At 47.0% G+C, this 16,584-nt stretch overlaps 1 protein-coding gene and 1 pseudogene across 2 annotated transcripts in view; one reads left to right on the top strand and one right to left on the bottom strand.

The window, feature by feature from the left end:
* Positions 1-16,584, top strand: part of SNX29 (sorting nexin 29) — a gene marked incomplete at its 3' end in the record, with an annotated part of 1,499,164 nt that overhangs the window by 399,368 nt on the left and 1,083,212 nt on the right. The window lies entirely within an intron of this gene.
* LOC309557692 lies at positions 13,275-15,611 on the bottom strand (annotated as a pseudogene). The gene has a single exon. The product of its transcript is annotated as an uncharacterized misc_RNA (transcript).

Raw genomic sequence — 16,584 nt, 5'->3', positions numbered from 1 at the left:
TACAAATCTCTCCAGCTTGTTGTTGAACCTGGATGCCAAAAGATCTATGTCTGGGACCCTCCAGCATAGGCAGATCAACTGAAAAATCTTGGGATATAAGGACCACTCACCCAGAAACATTTGTTGACAGCTCAAAAAATCTACCTGCCAGTTCTCTATTCCTGGAATGAACACTTGTCAGGCATGGCACAAACTTCTTTGCCCAGGACAGGATAATATCCACCTCTTTCTGGGCTGATCGACTCCTTGTGCCTCCTTGATGGTTGACATAAGCCACGGCTGTGGCATTGTCGGATTGCACCCTGACAGGGTGACCCCGAAGTCTGGGCATCCAGAATTTCCGAGCCCGACTGACTGCATGAATTTCCAAATTTTGATGGGGAGATGACGCTCTACCCAAACCGCTTCTCCAGAACTGCTCCCCAGCCGGAGAGACTGGCATCTGTAGTCACCATCTTCCAGGTCACTGGAAGAAAGGATTTCCCCCTCTCCAGATTTCTGGTCAACAACCACCAATTCAGACTCTGTCGTACTCTTGGTAGCAGAGATATGGACCAGTCCAAGGCCTGAATTTTTCCATTCCAGGCAGACAGAATGTTGTTCTGAAAGGGTCTGGGATGGAATTGAGCATAGGGAATTGCCGTGTCGACAAGAAGCCCCAGGTATTCGAGACGCTGGACTGGCTGTAATGCTGACTTTGCTAAGTTCAGTATCCAACCCAGACATTCCAAAAAATGTACTGTATGAAGGATATTTTTTGGCTTAGAGCCGACGCCGATCAAACTATTAGTAATAGATCGTCCAGATATCCTATTACAGATATCTCTGTCAGGGCCACAAACTGGAAATTATGGTTTCCAATCGCAAAATGAAGGATCCTTTGATAGGTCTGAAATATAGGCACATGAAGATATGCATCCTTGGTCTCTATGGATGCTAGAAACTCCTCTTTCTGCAGGGAGGCTATAACTGAATGAATTGTTTTCATGCAGAAAGAACAAACTGATGAACTGATTCAGTGCCTTTAGATTCAAAATAGGACTCACATCCCCGTTTGGTTTGGGGATTATGACTAGGTTTGAGTAAAAACCCTTGAACCCTTTGTTTTCTGGAACCTCGTTTATCACCCTCTGAGCTCTCAGCTGGTCCAATGCCTGAAAGAGATCTTTCTTTTAGGGGATCTGTTGGTATACTTGACCTCACAAACCGGGGATGTGGGAACACCCGAAATTCCAGCTTGTATCCCTGGGAAATGGTGGAGATGACCCAGTTGTCTTGAATTGACTCCACCCATAACCCTGAGAACTGCAGGAGAGCCCCCCCCCCCACCCAGGCGAGTGGGGGCGCCCTTTCACTGAGAGGGCTTAGAGGAAGACTTGGCTGATCTCTGGGTCCAGCGCTTTTTCTGACCTTACCCCGAAGGCTTGGGTCCAGATGCAGACGGTTGAGGCTGTTGCCACTGCCTGGAATTGAAAGCACTGGTATTGTAAGTGCTGGGGATCTTAAAGGAAGGACGCCTGCTCTTCCTCTTTACAGGTAGCAATGTACTCTTCCCCCCCAAGATCTTTTGGATATACTTATCCAGATCATCACCAAAAAGGTGTTCTCTCTGAAAGGGGAAGCTAGCCAGTAATTTTTTACATGGTAATTCCACAGCAGGCCAGCTCTTTAACCAAAGGATTCTGCGCATATGCACTGTCATTAGAGCAAACCGTGACATTTGCCTTATGGAATCCGTAAGAGCATCTACTGCAAAAAAACAAAGTGCGAGGTAGATCTGACAGATCTTCCACAGACTCTCCTTGAGAAGGAACTGTCTTGGACACTAGCTTTATGTGGTCTTTCAAAGACTGACACACTCCTTTGGCTGCTACTGCTGGTTGTACTGCAGAACCTGCAACCGCAAAGGAGGCTTTCAATAAAGAATCCAACTTTTCATCCGCTGGATCTTTAAAAACCTGGGCATTATCCACAGGGCAGGTTAAATTATTGTTAACCGAAGAAATGGCTGTATCCACAGTGGGAATTTTCCATCTCTTAGAAAACTTATCCTCCATAAGATGTAACAATGAAAACCATTTAGGAGGAACAAACATCCTGTCAGGATGATCCCAATCTTTATACACTTCTTGCTCCAGAAGGGATGTATGGGAAATGACCGAGGACACTGAGGAGGGCGCAATGAGCCCAGGGAGGAAAAAGAGGTTTCAGTTGTCTCCAAGGGCAGAAGTTTAAACTCAGCCTGCACCATCTCAGCAAGAGACTGAATAAACAATCTCTGGGATTGAGAGGCTGATACAGATTCCTCTGACTCCCCAGAAGTGGAACTTTCAGCTTGACCTTCCATAGGGTCACCCTCAGCTACATCTTCCACATCCTCTGCCCAATCCTGAACTGATCCAGGGGGCGGCTCAGGAAAAGGGGATCTACCTCCATGTGGTGCTGCAATCATGTCAGCAATCCTACTCTCTAGGCTGGCTAATGCCAATGCCAAATCGTCCTTGGTAACATAGGCTGTGGCAGAAGTACACGAAGTAGCTACTATGCCTGACAACCATAATGGCTCACATTGGCTAGATGCCTCTGGCTTATCAGAAGGAGTAGACACAGTGGAAGCACGACTAGGACCTTCAGGGCCTGATGGTGGCATTATGTTGCCCTTTCCAACTGTGCTCCCTTCAGCCCTTTTTCGAGCAGACATTGCTTTATAGCAAGACAAACTTAAGGTACTACCGTTAAAGTTTACTCAAGGCTTGTGCCAAGCTTGTACAGCCTAATGCACACAACACTGATTATCCTAAGAAACAGAACCTATTTGTGCCAGTAACATACACCCACAGTAACTCACACAACCCAGTTACTGCCGCTCTGTGTCTCTTTCAGCCTGTGACAGAGACTAGTGTATTGGAGACAGTTCCTTGCAGAATGCACCCTTTTATGCATGTGCGGCACGTTACGTGGCGTACACGTGCACGCCAAATCACGTTAGAACACGCCCACCATACGGCGTATGCCCCTACTTAAAGGCGAAGATTCCCGCGTGCAAATAGGCCTTCGCCATAGACACGCGTTCAAAGCAGAGATGAACATGCGGACACGTATACGCCAGGGCTAACACAACAAAACAACGGGGGTGAGAGCAGCTTAGGCTGAATCTTGTTTGTCACAGATGAAACCTTTCAGGTAATCAGCTCAGGGTAAAAAACAGTGTAACAATATGCTATAAAGTAAACATACTGCAATGATTTGCGAACCTCAATCAGGCTCAAGATAGATTTCCGTTGCTGGGTCTAATTTGGTACTTGTAGTGCATGCACGAGGAGATCACACTGACACACGTTTTTCAGGTAAATGATACTTCCTGTTTATTCCTAATATTCAGCGAGTTAAATAGTTAGTAGACGGTGTCATATGTTAGTACGTCATAAGCATAATATTAGCATAATACTGATTATTTGCAGCTTTCTGATTAGTCATGTCCATTATAAGGTAGTCCCCTTCGAGTTTATGAATGTTATCTTCTCTTGAAGGCACCGTGCAAAGGCTCCATCTTTCTTCAGGCATTCCATTTTGGTGGAGGGGGGTATCTAGTAACAGCCATTTTGAGTAAGGAAGACAGAAAAAATATGTACATGTACAGAAAAATAGACCTAGAAAAATAGACATTTTGCTTAATTCACAAGTGTTCATTACATTCCTTCACAGTCCCCCCTAAAATGGTTATATTTCTTCTGTCCCTCATACTAAAGTGCCTACTCACCTGGCCCAAACTCCTCCGGAACTTTTTTAAGGCTGTATATAGAGGAGAGCAGTAACTAGTTCACTACCCCCCTCGATACAGCCTGGAGAGGGCAGTCAGGTGCTATCTAGCCCTACAACCCTATAGAACTGTGAAATTTGGAACAGGGAGTGACTGTAGAGGGGTGAAGGGTTTGTCCTCTTCCATCATAAGGCGGTCTTCTTCTTCTTGGTGGAGGTGTGCTATTGTCTACAGCTTTGCTCATTAGCATCTTTACAAATGGTAGAATACAGCATACAATCAGGGCTAAAAGAACTAGGATTATTAGTACTGTCACTCCTACCTGGGCAAGCACCTTCTGCCACCCACTCATCCAGCTAAAATATTGATCCCATGGGTCTGTAATACTTGAGTTCTTCTTCAACTCAAACGACAGATCTTCCAATTTCTTGATAGCTAGAGTAACCTTACCATTTGGACCAGTGTTGTCAGTAATGTATGTGCAACAGGTTCCCGTTTTTTCTGTCATTTTACGGACACCTCCTTTCACCGCTAACACCATGTCTAAGGCTTTCTGGTTCTGGAATGTCATGTAGGAAGTGGGGGCTAACTGGTCAGCAATTCCCTGAAGGGCATCCCTGGTGTAATTCACAAATCTCTGTTGGTTATAATATATGTAGTTAATCCAACCTACATTCTTGTTGACAGTTATTATGGGGAGTAAAGACTCAAAACCAGCTTTTACCTGATCCCTAGCTTTGAATTCATCTATGGCATCTATGTACATATGAGGATCAAAGCTTCCAGCGGGAGCTGCTCGCTTCCTCCTGTGGTTGGGTGCTGAGTCAGTGTATTTATCAGGGGTGTCCTCTGTTAGGATATGGAGAGGCATAATGACCTTTGCAAGGGCACATTCACCATTCCAAGTTCCCTCTAATCTGGTCCTAATCTTTTGATCCCCACAGATCCAGTATATGTCACCAAGGGACTGGACCTGGTTCTGTGTTAACTTTGCCGAGCCACTACTATAGGTAGAGCAGTATCCTTCAGTGAAGTTACCCAGGAACCTTCCCTTACCCTGGTAGTTAGAGTAATAGGTGTCAATTCCGGGATATATTGTGATGCCCTCTCCAGGTTTTGGAAGCTTGGTAGCTATAGGATACTCCTTTTTCTTTCAAATATTTTTATTGAATTTTCAAACATACAGGGAAAGAAATCAAAAACAGTCAGGGTAGAATAAAGTAACTTGCAGGTATGTCACTTAAGTAACTCTTCAGATGATCTTAATACAGGATAGTCATATCAATTACCGTAACAACCAACTATCAACAAAATAGCAGTTCGTGACCATGAACTATAATTATTGCGATCCCACTTATGTCTATATATCACATTATAGAACTAGTAGTGCAATCTGTCTGAACTATTCTATATATAGTGTTCAGTTTGTGCCCTCACTTCCGTATATGGGTATCGTACCACTGAGTCCACGGATACCATTCTTGTACCTCTCTTTGATACCTGCCCACAGTGGGTGCCATGAGCAGTTCAAAGGTTTTATGTGTTTGGACCGTAGCTATCACTTCTGATAGAGCAGGTATGCACACCTCCTTCCATTTCCTAGTGATACAAATCTTGGTAGCGAGTAATACGTTAATTACAAGTTTGCGAGCCTTTGGGGGGATTAATGCTATCGGAACATGGAGCAAAGCCATGTTAGGGGATGGGGTCATTTGGTGCCCTAGAACATCAGAGATCATTTTAAACACGCTCTTCCACAACGTCATAACTGGTGGACACTCCCACAGAATATGCATCAGCGTACCGTGCTTACCACAGTTCCTCCAACACATGGACGATGCTGTAGGCGCAAAGCGCGCAATCACTGTAGGGGTCATGTACCATCTCAGGGATACTTTGAGGTACAGTTCCCTTAGGGATGCACTCAGAGTTGCTTTATTGCTCATCACTATGGCTTTTGTCCATTGGGATGTGGAATAGGTAGCCCCTAGGTCTTGTTCCCATTTTAACAAGGGGGGAGTTTTAGTAAAAACCCCTTTTTCATCTAGTGCAGAGTATATCAGGGATATGCCTTTAGCGGGTTGCAAAGGTTGGGACAGGTATTGCCATATTCTGGCAGGAACCTTGGACTGGAGTTGTGGGTTATGATGTATGCAAGAGACAATTTGGTTGTATCTGAACCATTCGCCACTACCCAAGTGCCATTTGGCTGCCATCGTCCGAAATGGTTGCACGGTTTCCGCTTGGTATAGATCTTGTATACGGATAGGGGGAGAGTGCCGCCAGGCCGTGAGGTCCATGTCGGGTACTATCTGGGTCAGACCCGACACTGGAAATGGGATCGTTACTACAGGTGTGTTCTTCCATTTGGTGTGTGTAAGGTGCAGCCATGCCGTCACCGACGCTCGGATCGTTGGTGACACATAACGTGGGAGGTGAACCCCTCGTCTCCTACTGCATACCCAGGTGAACAGATCATGTTCCGGGGTCACTGCCCGTTCCATCATGCCCCAGAGAGTATCTGGGACCTGCTGGAACCATGCTCGCATTTGCGATATAATTGTGGCTATGTAGTAGTCCATCAGGTTCGGCATAGATGCACCCCCCACTGCTTTAGATTTCATAAGGATACTCTTCGCACATCTAGGGCGTTTGCCCTGCCACAGGTAAGTGGATACCATGCCTTGGAGGGATTGTATAAATGATTTGGGAACCGGGATCGGTAGCGATCTAAACACGTATAAGATCTTGGGTAGAGTGCACATTTTGAAGGCTGCTAATCTTCCTGACCACGTAAGTTCAAATTTGGCTAGGGATCGAAGTTCTGTAGCTAGTTGGGATTTTAGAGGGATGTAATTAGCTTGGAATAGGCTGCTGGCGGTGTTAGTAAGTTTAATTCCCAGGTAGGTTATGCCCGAGTCTGACCACTTATATGGAAAGGATCGGGTGAGAAGATTTCTCGTAGTGCCATCGACCCCCAGATCTAGGATGCAGGATTTGGCGTCGTTGACTTTATAAGGCTCCATGTACACGGGACGCTGGAAATGGCCGTTTAGGAGCAGTTGGGCGTTTTTTTCAGAAGCCCCTGAACCCATCTACATTTTATCTTATCTGTCCATGTACACAGGGTCATTTACAGTCATTTGCAGGCAGTTGCGTTCAGGGACTTTTTTTAGAACGCAATTATTTGCGTTCGAACGTGTGTTTCCCGACGTTTCAAACGCGTCCGAACGCGTCTAAACGCGTCTAAACGCGTCCGAACGCGTCTGAACGCGATGACCCGCGTTTAGCGTTCGCGATTTTCCATTTTAAAGGGGAATAATTTTTTTGACCTCTAGGAACGCTTCTAAACGCAAACGCCCGCAAACGCTGCTAAACGCCCGCTAAACGCGGGTACAAACGCGACCGAACGGACGTTTCAAACGTCCTAAAAATTCCAGCATTCAAAGGGACTTTTAACAACGTCCCGTGTACATGGAGCCTAAAGGGATATAGACCCGAAATCGGTCAAGATTTGTCTGATACGTGGTAGCGACGTTGTGGGATTCGAGACCATGAGAATAACATCGTCCGCGAATAGGCTAATTCGATGCTCCATTGAATTCACGTAGATTCCGGTAATGTTAGGATCAGTCCTAATTTTCTGAGCTAGGGGTTCTATTGCCATATTAAAGACTAGAGGGGACAATGGGCAGCCCTGCCTCGTCCCATTCGTAATCACAAACGGAGACGAGAGAGTGCCGTCCACTAACACCTGTGCTGAAGGGCCGGCATATAAAGCCATTATTGCAGAGTGCATTCTGCCCACAATGCCAAAGCGCCTGAGGACCTCACGCAGATATCCCCAATGCACTCTATCAAATGCCTTCTCTGCGTCCAAAGAGAGGAGCAGAGAAGGCGTTCTGTCAGTGCGAGCCGCATGAATGATATTGATAAGACGTCTGGTTGCGTCCGCTGATTGCCTACCCTTGGTAAAGCCTGCCTGGTCCCTATGAATGAGTAGGGGAAGATATTTCATGAGTCTAGTGGCTACTGTCTTGGCATAGATTTTCACGTCCGTATTCAGTAACGAAATCGGCCGAAAGTTTTGTGGCGTGTCGGGTTCCTTGCCTGGTTTTGGCAGAGTGATTATGGTTGCCTTAAGCATTTCGGAGGGAAACAAGGACGAGGACGCCGCTTCGTTGAAAACCGAGCAAAGGTGTGGTGCAATTACGTCTTTTAGTTGAAGGTAATATTCATTGATCATGCCATCCGGGCCAGGAGATTTCCCCGATGGCAATGAGGAAATGGCAGACATCACCTCTTCAACCGTGAATGGTTGATTCAGTAATTCTGTCTGTTGTGGGCTCAGTGAGGGAAGCGCGATGGAGTCTAGGAAACCATTAATAAGCTCCGGGGTTGGAGAGGACGTTTGCGTCTCTTGGAGATTGTACAGTGAGTGGTAGTAGCTACTGAAGGCGTCTGCTATTTCTTTGGGGTCATGTACCTTATTACCTGTGGCAGGGTGTTTAATAGAGTGTATTTTATGTTGTACCCTCTGGCCTTTCAGCCTGGCGGCTAGCATTCTACCTGCTTTGTTACTCGTGGCGTAAAGCTTAGCTTTTGATTTTTGGAGGTTACGCTCATACGAATCAAGAAGGTGCGATCTAAGTTCTTGCCTTAGTACAGTTAATTTCTGCTTAAAGGCCGTGGAGGGAGCTGATTGGTTTTGGGCATCCACTGACGCAATTTCTCTCGTCAGCTCATCTATAGCCTTGGAACGCTGCTTGTTCGTTTTATGTTGCAATTGTATTAACACCCCTCTACTAAAAGCCTTGTGGGCATTCCAGAGGACCGCAGACCCCGATACCGACCCCGCATTGTTCTGGAAAAACTCTGTTACTTCTTGTTTGAGGATAGCAGCATTTGCCGGGTGCTTGAGCATTTCTGCTCGCGCTCGCCAGGGTTTATCCGAGCGGGCTTTAGGGGATATCGCAAATGTGACGCTTACAGGGGCATGATCAGACCAGGTTATCGGGGCTATCTCGGAGTCTACGGACCTCTGGAGGATCGCTTTATCAGACAATATAATATCAATACGAGCATATGAATTGTGGACCGCAGAATGATGCGAATACATCCTATCAGTGGGGTGGTGGCACCTCCATATGTCATACAAGTCATTTTTGTTCATAAAGCCCTGTAGTGATGGCTGGAGCCTATTAGAGGTAGTTGAAGAGTCCAAAGATCTGTCCGGGGGCAAATTGTAGTCTCCGCATAGGAGTAGGGGGCCTTTTTGGACTTTCCTGATGGTGCAGAGTGTACGCTTCAAAAATCTCAACTGATGAACGTTAGGGGCATACACTGAGGCTATGGTTATGGGCATGCCGTCTATGGTGCAATTCAGTATAAGGTAGCGACCATTGGGATCAGCTGTGGAGGAGCACAGTGTAAAGTCCAGAGTTCTGTGGACGGCTATCAGTACTCCTTTCCTTTTTCTGGGACAAGAGGCTGTGTATATCAAGGGGTAATCCCTGTGATGGCAAGTGGGTGCGTGGGAGTCCAAAAAATGTGTTTCCTGAACACATACTATTTGCGCATGATGCTTGAGGGCAGTACGCCAAAGTGAGGCTCGCTTGGCCGGGTGATTCAGACCGTTAGCGTTCAGTGACAGGATCTTAACTGTCATTGGAAACTAAAAGGCTGCATGTGGTGTAGCTACTCACTGTTCGGATGTGACTAAGCAAGAGTAGATGGCAGCCATGCGCTCCGGATACTGTGTGGAGATGACAGCTGTAGTAGATTTCCTGGAGACTCTGCTGAACATGAGCAGTCTTGATGAGTTGGTACCTTGCGGTGTATGGTGAAAACCTTTCATCTTGGCAGACGGGTAAGAACCTGCATAGAGGGAGAGGACAAAACAAAAACGAAAACAGCAAAAAAAGAAAAATGCAGAAGATAAACATGACCAAACTGCTGGGGCAAGTAAAGAGGATGGAGATTCGCGGCAACGTAGCCATCTCCCAAGGAGGGTAAACAGTTATTAGCCAATCGGGCTAAGGGGCTCCAGGCATTCCGCCTATGAAGCCTGCATCCACAAAAAAGCATAACGTAACAGGTGATGCAGTTGGCATAGTGCTCGTTTAGAACTTCAACCATCGTGGGCGCCGCCCTGTTGCACTGTGTGCCATTGCTGGGGAATACGACTTGGGGATTTCTTTGCTCCAGCCGGAGGAGCAGGTTCTGGGATAATGCCCCAAGATTGCAGTAATGAGATACCTCTCTCCAGAGTTGTGATGCTGAATGAGGAGCCATTTTTCTCTACCACAATTTTTGAGGGATGCTTCCATTTATATGGGAGATTATGGTTCCGAAGAGCCTTTGTAATCGTGGACAGCTGCCGTCGCATATCTAAGGTGTGCTTGGATAGGTCCGCAAAAATTTTTACATTGGCGTACGGTTCAGGGAGGTGGCCCAACACCCTTGATTTCTGTAGGAGAGCTTCTTTGATGTGATAAAAGTGTACACGCAGTAAGGTATCACGAGGAATATGTTGAGGCAGAAAGGGAGGTTTTGGAACCCTGTGAATGCGATCTATGGTTAGATCCAAAGGGGACGCTTCAGGCAGGAGGGCTGTGAAAACTGCCAGGGCAAATTTGTGTAGCTCAGTCGGTGTCACCGATTCAGGGATGCCCCGGATCTTTAAATTGTTTCTTCTGGAGCGATCCTCCAGATCAGCTATTTTAGCTTTAACCCACTGGCGTTCCGATAAGTTTTCCTCGTGAGCATCTACAAGTTCATTTACTGTGGCCACCATGTCAGACATAGATGATTCAACATTGTGCACTCTTTCTCCTAGGGAGTGGACCTCTGCTGTAAATCTATTTGCCAAAGCCATGATATCAGATTGCAGGGACGTGTGAAAAGTGAACATCATGTCCTTTAAAGCAGTGTCCAGGATTGGCTTCCCCACTGTGGGGAAGTCTGCTATAGGAGATGCCCCTAATTGCATAGAAAGCGGAGAGGGTGCAGTACGGCCTAGCAGCGAGGCCTGGGCCTGGGAGTCAAGTCTAATCTTGGATTTGGCCGGGCTGGAGCATTGCGGGCTAGAGGGTTCAGGGGTGCAGGGGGACACAGTACCTGGTCGCTGTATGTCACCGGACTGCTGTTCGTCCGGCAGATCGGAGTAGTGTACCCGCTGCCCCGCCGGAGCGGCAAGGCCCGAGCCGCCGGCGCCATCTTGTCGACCGCTCCGGGATGGCAGGGGGAAGAAGGCTGTAAGTTTCTGCGGCCCCTTCACTCCCTTTCGCTTCCCCGTCATGTCGATCGGTGCAGGAGCGTTCCCGGGATGCAGCGGTGTGAAGATCGAGGGTGGATGCCTAGCGTAGCTGGGTAGATGTCGCTGGATTGCGGATGCTGGAGCCGGAGCGAGGGATCAGACGTCCATCACGGTCCCGCGCTGGCCACGCCCCCAGGATACTCCTTTTTCCACGTTTCACACGCAGAGTGACCTGTGGACGTATTAGTGTACAGGCTGAGGAAACATTCCTCACTGTCTTGTGGGATATGAAGAGGGACTGTTCTAAATGTGGCCTGACACTACCACAGACATAGCAGTTGCTTCTGTTATGTTTGTTTGCATTGAATCTCATCCACTCAAGCCACAAATTAGAGTCAGAGAACCCGGTTTCAGCTGCCATTGTCTCTTCAAAGGTTGGGTTCGCCATTGCTATCATATCTTTTATAGTAGTGATGGAAGGTTTAAGGGGACTTGATATTGGTTTTGATGCGTCATACATGTCTTTCAGGTAAAAATTTTCTATAGGTAGACCCTTTGATGGGTACTTACCCAACCACTAAAATCCTGCATCTCCGGGGCTAGGATTCTCAATGTTTAAGACAAGTCTTTCTCCGTCCTTACTGCACCCTGACTTCCAGATGGTTAAACGTTTAAGGAGGGGTTTCCCCATGTGATCTTTCCTATTCATGGCACTCTGTGGTTCATACCCCCAGTCTCCTCGGGTACTCCATCCCACTGATCCCCAATGTGCACAGTTCTGTCCCCAATACTTATCCGTTAAACATATGTATATCTGATCGGAATAGCTTGGCATCATACAAGCCCGCAGTGCCCACCCTGAGTTATACCAGTTGCAATATTTGGGTATTGTACTACAAAAATCAAAAGTAAACGTAACCACTTGTGTGCTGGATGAATTGTACCAAAATGTAGTGACACCATTTGTCTTAGTGATGGCCACCTGTTGAGTACCTGTTTTGGTGATAATCACCTGCTGAGCTTTTATCAAACTTATAAGAAAAAGGATACACAGCACAATCATTGTGCTGCTGGCAGAATCTTGTCTTCAGGAGATTGGGCTTTCTTGCAGTGGGAGGCGTGTATCCAGGTGCTTTTCCCTTCTAGCTTGACTGATGTAGCTGTAGTCAGCAGCACCTGGAATGGTCCTTCGTATTGGGGATCAAGTGAATTTTTCCTTTTGAACTTCTTCACCAACACCCAGTCTCCTGGCTGAAGACTGTGGGTTCCCGAGTCTGTTTCTGGAATGGAGGAAAATACTCTAGAATGGATACTAGTTAATACTTTAGGCAAACGTGTAACATAACTAGTTAACACATCAGACTGTAACTGCAACTGCTGTGGGAAGTAACAGCCAAGTTTGGGGGCTGAACCAAACAAAATTTCATAAGGAGACAGGGCATGTTTCCCCCGGGATGTGTGTCTGACACTGAACAGAGCAATAGGCAAACTGTCTGGCCAACTCCTGTTAGCCTTTTGGGCCATCTTTAACATCCTGTTCTTTAGAGTCCCATTCATCCTTTCTACCTTCCCACTACTTTGAGGGTGGTATGGGGTGTGTAAAGCCAACTGAACTCCCAGTGCTGCCCAAATCTCTTTTGTTAGGGTTGCTGTGAAAGCTGGACCCTGATCGCTCTCTATCACCTCTGGGACCCCAAATCTACATACTATCTCTCTGTCGTTTTTTAGCCGTGGTTTTAGCTGTCATGTTTGTGACTGCGTAGGCTTCTGGCCAGCCTGAGAACATGTCCACCACCACTAGGGCGTATTCATATCGGCCACTTTTTGGCATCTGTATGTGATTGTTTTGTATCCTTTGGAACGGATATAGGGGTTTCGCCAAATTTTTCTGCGGTGTCTTTTCTGTCCTTCCCGGATTGCATTTCGCACATACTGCACATGAGGCACAGTAGTTTCTGGTTAAGGTGGTTATTCCCGGGGCACAATAATATTTGCTGATCAGTGAATTCATTAAGTTCTTAGAGAGATGTGCAGGTCCATGTGCCCATTGGACAACTGCTGGATACATATTTTGGTAAACCGGTTTTCCCTTTCATTAGATACAGATCTCTTTTGTATTCTGCTCCTTTGTCGATCCATTCCAGCCTTTCATCTGTGTAAGCCGCCTTTTGCATAGAGGCTACATATAGTCTGTTAGATGGCACATGCACTGCCAAAGACATCTGCACTGGGGATTCACTCTGATCTTCAGCTGCTTCAGCCGTTTTCCATTTGGTTTGTTGCTGCTTGTTTAGCCGCTTTATCCGCCAAGTGGTTTCCTCTGGCCTCTTGAGAATTCAGCTTGCCATGTGCTTTAACCTTCAAGACAGCCACTTGTTCCGGTAGGAGTAGTGCATCCATTAAATCTTTGATGGCAGGACCATGTTTCACCGGTGTTCCGGCCGCTGTCAGGAACCCTCTGGCTCTCCAGATGATACCAAAGTCATGAGCTACTCCAAGGGCGTATCTTGAGTCTGTGTAAATGTTGGCTCTTTTGCCTTCTGCTATCTTGCACACTGCAGTGAGGGCTCTTCTTCCTGGGCAGATACAGTTGGTGGGTAATTTTCATGCTTGTAGGATTTCAAATTCAGAGGTCACAGCATAACCTGTGTGGTACTTTCCTTCTTCGTCTGCATATCTAGAGCCATCCACAAAAAGTGTGTAGTCAGGGTTTTCCAGAGGAATTTCACTCACTGTAGGGAGATATGAGGTTTCCAAGCGCATCATTTCAAGGCAGTCATGTGGAGTATCATAGGGGTCTCCTTCTTCACCTTCTCCTTCTCCCCCCTCAAAAAACAGCAGAAGGGTGGCCAAGTTGAGAGTGAGACACCTTTGGAGGGTCACGTTGTCAGGAAGTAGGAGGGACATTTGCAGCCATAGATGTCTGGCCGTGGACAGGTGTCGAAGTTGCATCTGATTTAAGATGGCAGCAATGTCATGCGGTGCCAGAAGGAGGGAATGTGCTAAGACAAGGTCTGAAGTTTTGTCTAGGAGTGCTTGGGCAGCAAAGACAGCTCTTAGACAGGAAGGACCACCCCTAGCCACGGGGTCTAAGTGGCAAGAATAGTACCCAATGGGTCTAGTCCGTCCTCCATGTTCCTGAGCCAGGAACCCTGTGGCGTGGCCATTCTTCTCAGACACAAACAGTTTGAAGAGTTTCCCATAATCTGGTAGGCCCAAAGCAGGAGCTGTGGATATTGCTTGCTTCAGCAGAATAAAATTGTCCAGGGCCTCGTTTGACAGGGTAAATGGCACGGACGTGAGAGCATCATAGAGTGGTTGCATGAGGATTGATGCATCAGGGATCCACACCCTGCAGTGAGATATGAGTCCAAGAAAGGCATGCAGTTGTTTAGCTGTTTTTGGTTAAAGAATATTCTGGATTGCAGCTACTCGGTCTGATGTAATATGTCTTGTGCCTTTAGAAATGCAGTGGCCTAAAAAGGTGACAGTCTTTGAACACCACTGTATTTTCTCTTTGGAGGCCTTACAGCCTTGTTCCGCAAGGTAGCATAGTAGACTTTCTGAATTCTCTTCAGCAGCAGGGTAGTCATCTGCACAAAGAAGAAGGTCATCCACATATATGAGAAGAGTCACTGCAGGGTGTTCCTGTTGCCATGTATCAAGGACAGAGGTTATGGCTTTGGCAAATTGGTTTGGAGAGTTTTGCGCCCCTTGAGGCATAACTGCCCAGGTGTACTGTTTCCGTTCATGAGAAAAAGCAAAGAGGTACCTGCAGGAAGGATGCAGGGGAACACTGTAGAAAGAATTTGCCAGGTCCACTACAGTGAAGTACTCAGCTGTTGGAGGTATACCTGATAATAAGGTATGTGGATTTGGCACAATTGGGGTTTCCAACACTTTCGCTTCATTAACTGCTCGGAGGTCTTGGACCATTCTGTATTTCTCAGGTTCTCCTTTTGGGGTCTGTTTTTTCACTGGGAACAAGGGTGTGTTGCATTCAGAAGTACAGGGTATCAAAGCTCCATTAGACACAAGGGTCTCAACCTGTTTTGAGATAGCTGCGGATTGAGCTGGCTTCAAAGGGGTACTGTGGTTTTCTAGGCAGCATTGCCCCAGGTTTTAGTTGTACCATGACTGTGGTACTTTTAAGTGACCAATGTTTTCCGGTCCTGTGGACCATAGGCATGCAGGGATCCTGTCAAGTACTTCCTGTGGGATTGAACCTGGAGTTGTCGCTTCATGGAGTGTCATCATGAGCGGCAGAGAACACAAGGCAGATGAGTCTTCTAAGGATAGGGGAGTATGTAGCTTCACTCCTCCTTCAGGTGTGAAAATGAATGAGGCCTGTAGTCTGGACAGTACATCAGCTCCTAGCAGATTCAAGGGGCATGTAGAAGACACTACAAATCTGGCAAGCAAGTCTGGAAATGTCCCCACTTGGAGTGGCTCAGTAAGGGGACTGGAGCGGGGCACCCCATCCACACCCACGCAGGAAACATCAATATTGGAAAGGAAGTATTAGCAGGTAGGTCCTCAGCCCTCAAAACGCTTCTGGCAGCACCCGTGTCAATGAGGAAGGTGGTAGGTTGTCCCTGTATAGGTAACGTGACCTTTGCAAGGGGTCCCCCAGTCCCATTTGAGGACATTGTCAAAAGGGGTGACACGGGCTTGCCCATTTCCTAGCTAGAGTTGGGGCGTGGTGATTGTTGTTGTTGTTTTCCATCACGTTGATCCTTGTCTTGTCTGTGACGTCTTGGTGCTTTACATTCTATTTTAAAGTGTCCTTGTTTCCCAGTTATAGCTGGTGATCCTGTCCCTGTTACTAAGCAGTGGTGGTGGTCGAGTGTAGGTGTGATCATCATCACGGGCTACCATGAGGGAGGTTGGCTTCTTCCCTTTTTGGTTTTCTATCCCTCTGGCAACCAACAGTTGATCGGACATCTTCATAGAGCGGTATTCAGGGCGGGCTACCATCAGACCTTTTCTGATATCCTCTCTGAGCCCTGAGACAAAAGCAGTTGATAGCATATGTGTATGTGCCTTTTCATAATGAGAAAAACCCAGATCATCAAAGGCCTGTGTGAGTCTGGCATGATACTTCTCCACAGATTCCCCTTTATCTTGGACTATATCTTGAATTGTGGTAGTCTGATCCGCCAATTTCTCCTTTGCCCAGTCATGGAGTCAGGTGCAGAACTCCACACCTGAGGAATAGGATATGTCACTTGTCAGGCAGGCCTCATTGAAGGCCACCTGCATGACCGGCCAAAAGACATGTCCTGCTTTAATTTGGCATAGGCTGATCAAGTCTTTCCTGGCAGCTGAATAAGTTTGTTGTATTTGCACTATCCTGCGATAGAAGGGCATTGGTTGTTTTTCTGGGTCAGGCAGACTTGTCATTAAGGTCGCTGCTTGTGATGGGGTAAAAGCGACATACCTCATTGGTGCTCCTTCTGGTAACCGGGACTGGTGTTGGGGTGGGAACAGACGAAGCCCTCGGAATTGTGAGTCTGGGGCTAGATTGGGGGTTAAATCAGCTGGTGCCCTCGTCGCCTGTGGTTGG

Source organism: Pelophylax lessonae (genome assembly GCF_965119305.1).
Source record: "Pelophylax lessonae genome assembly, chromosome: 6".
NCBI classification, from domain to species: Eukaryota; Metazoa; Chordata; class Amphibia; order Anura; family Ranidae; genus Pelophylax; species Pelophylax lessonae.
This window is presented reverse-complemented; position numbering and strand designations above follow the sequence as displayed.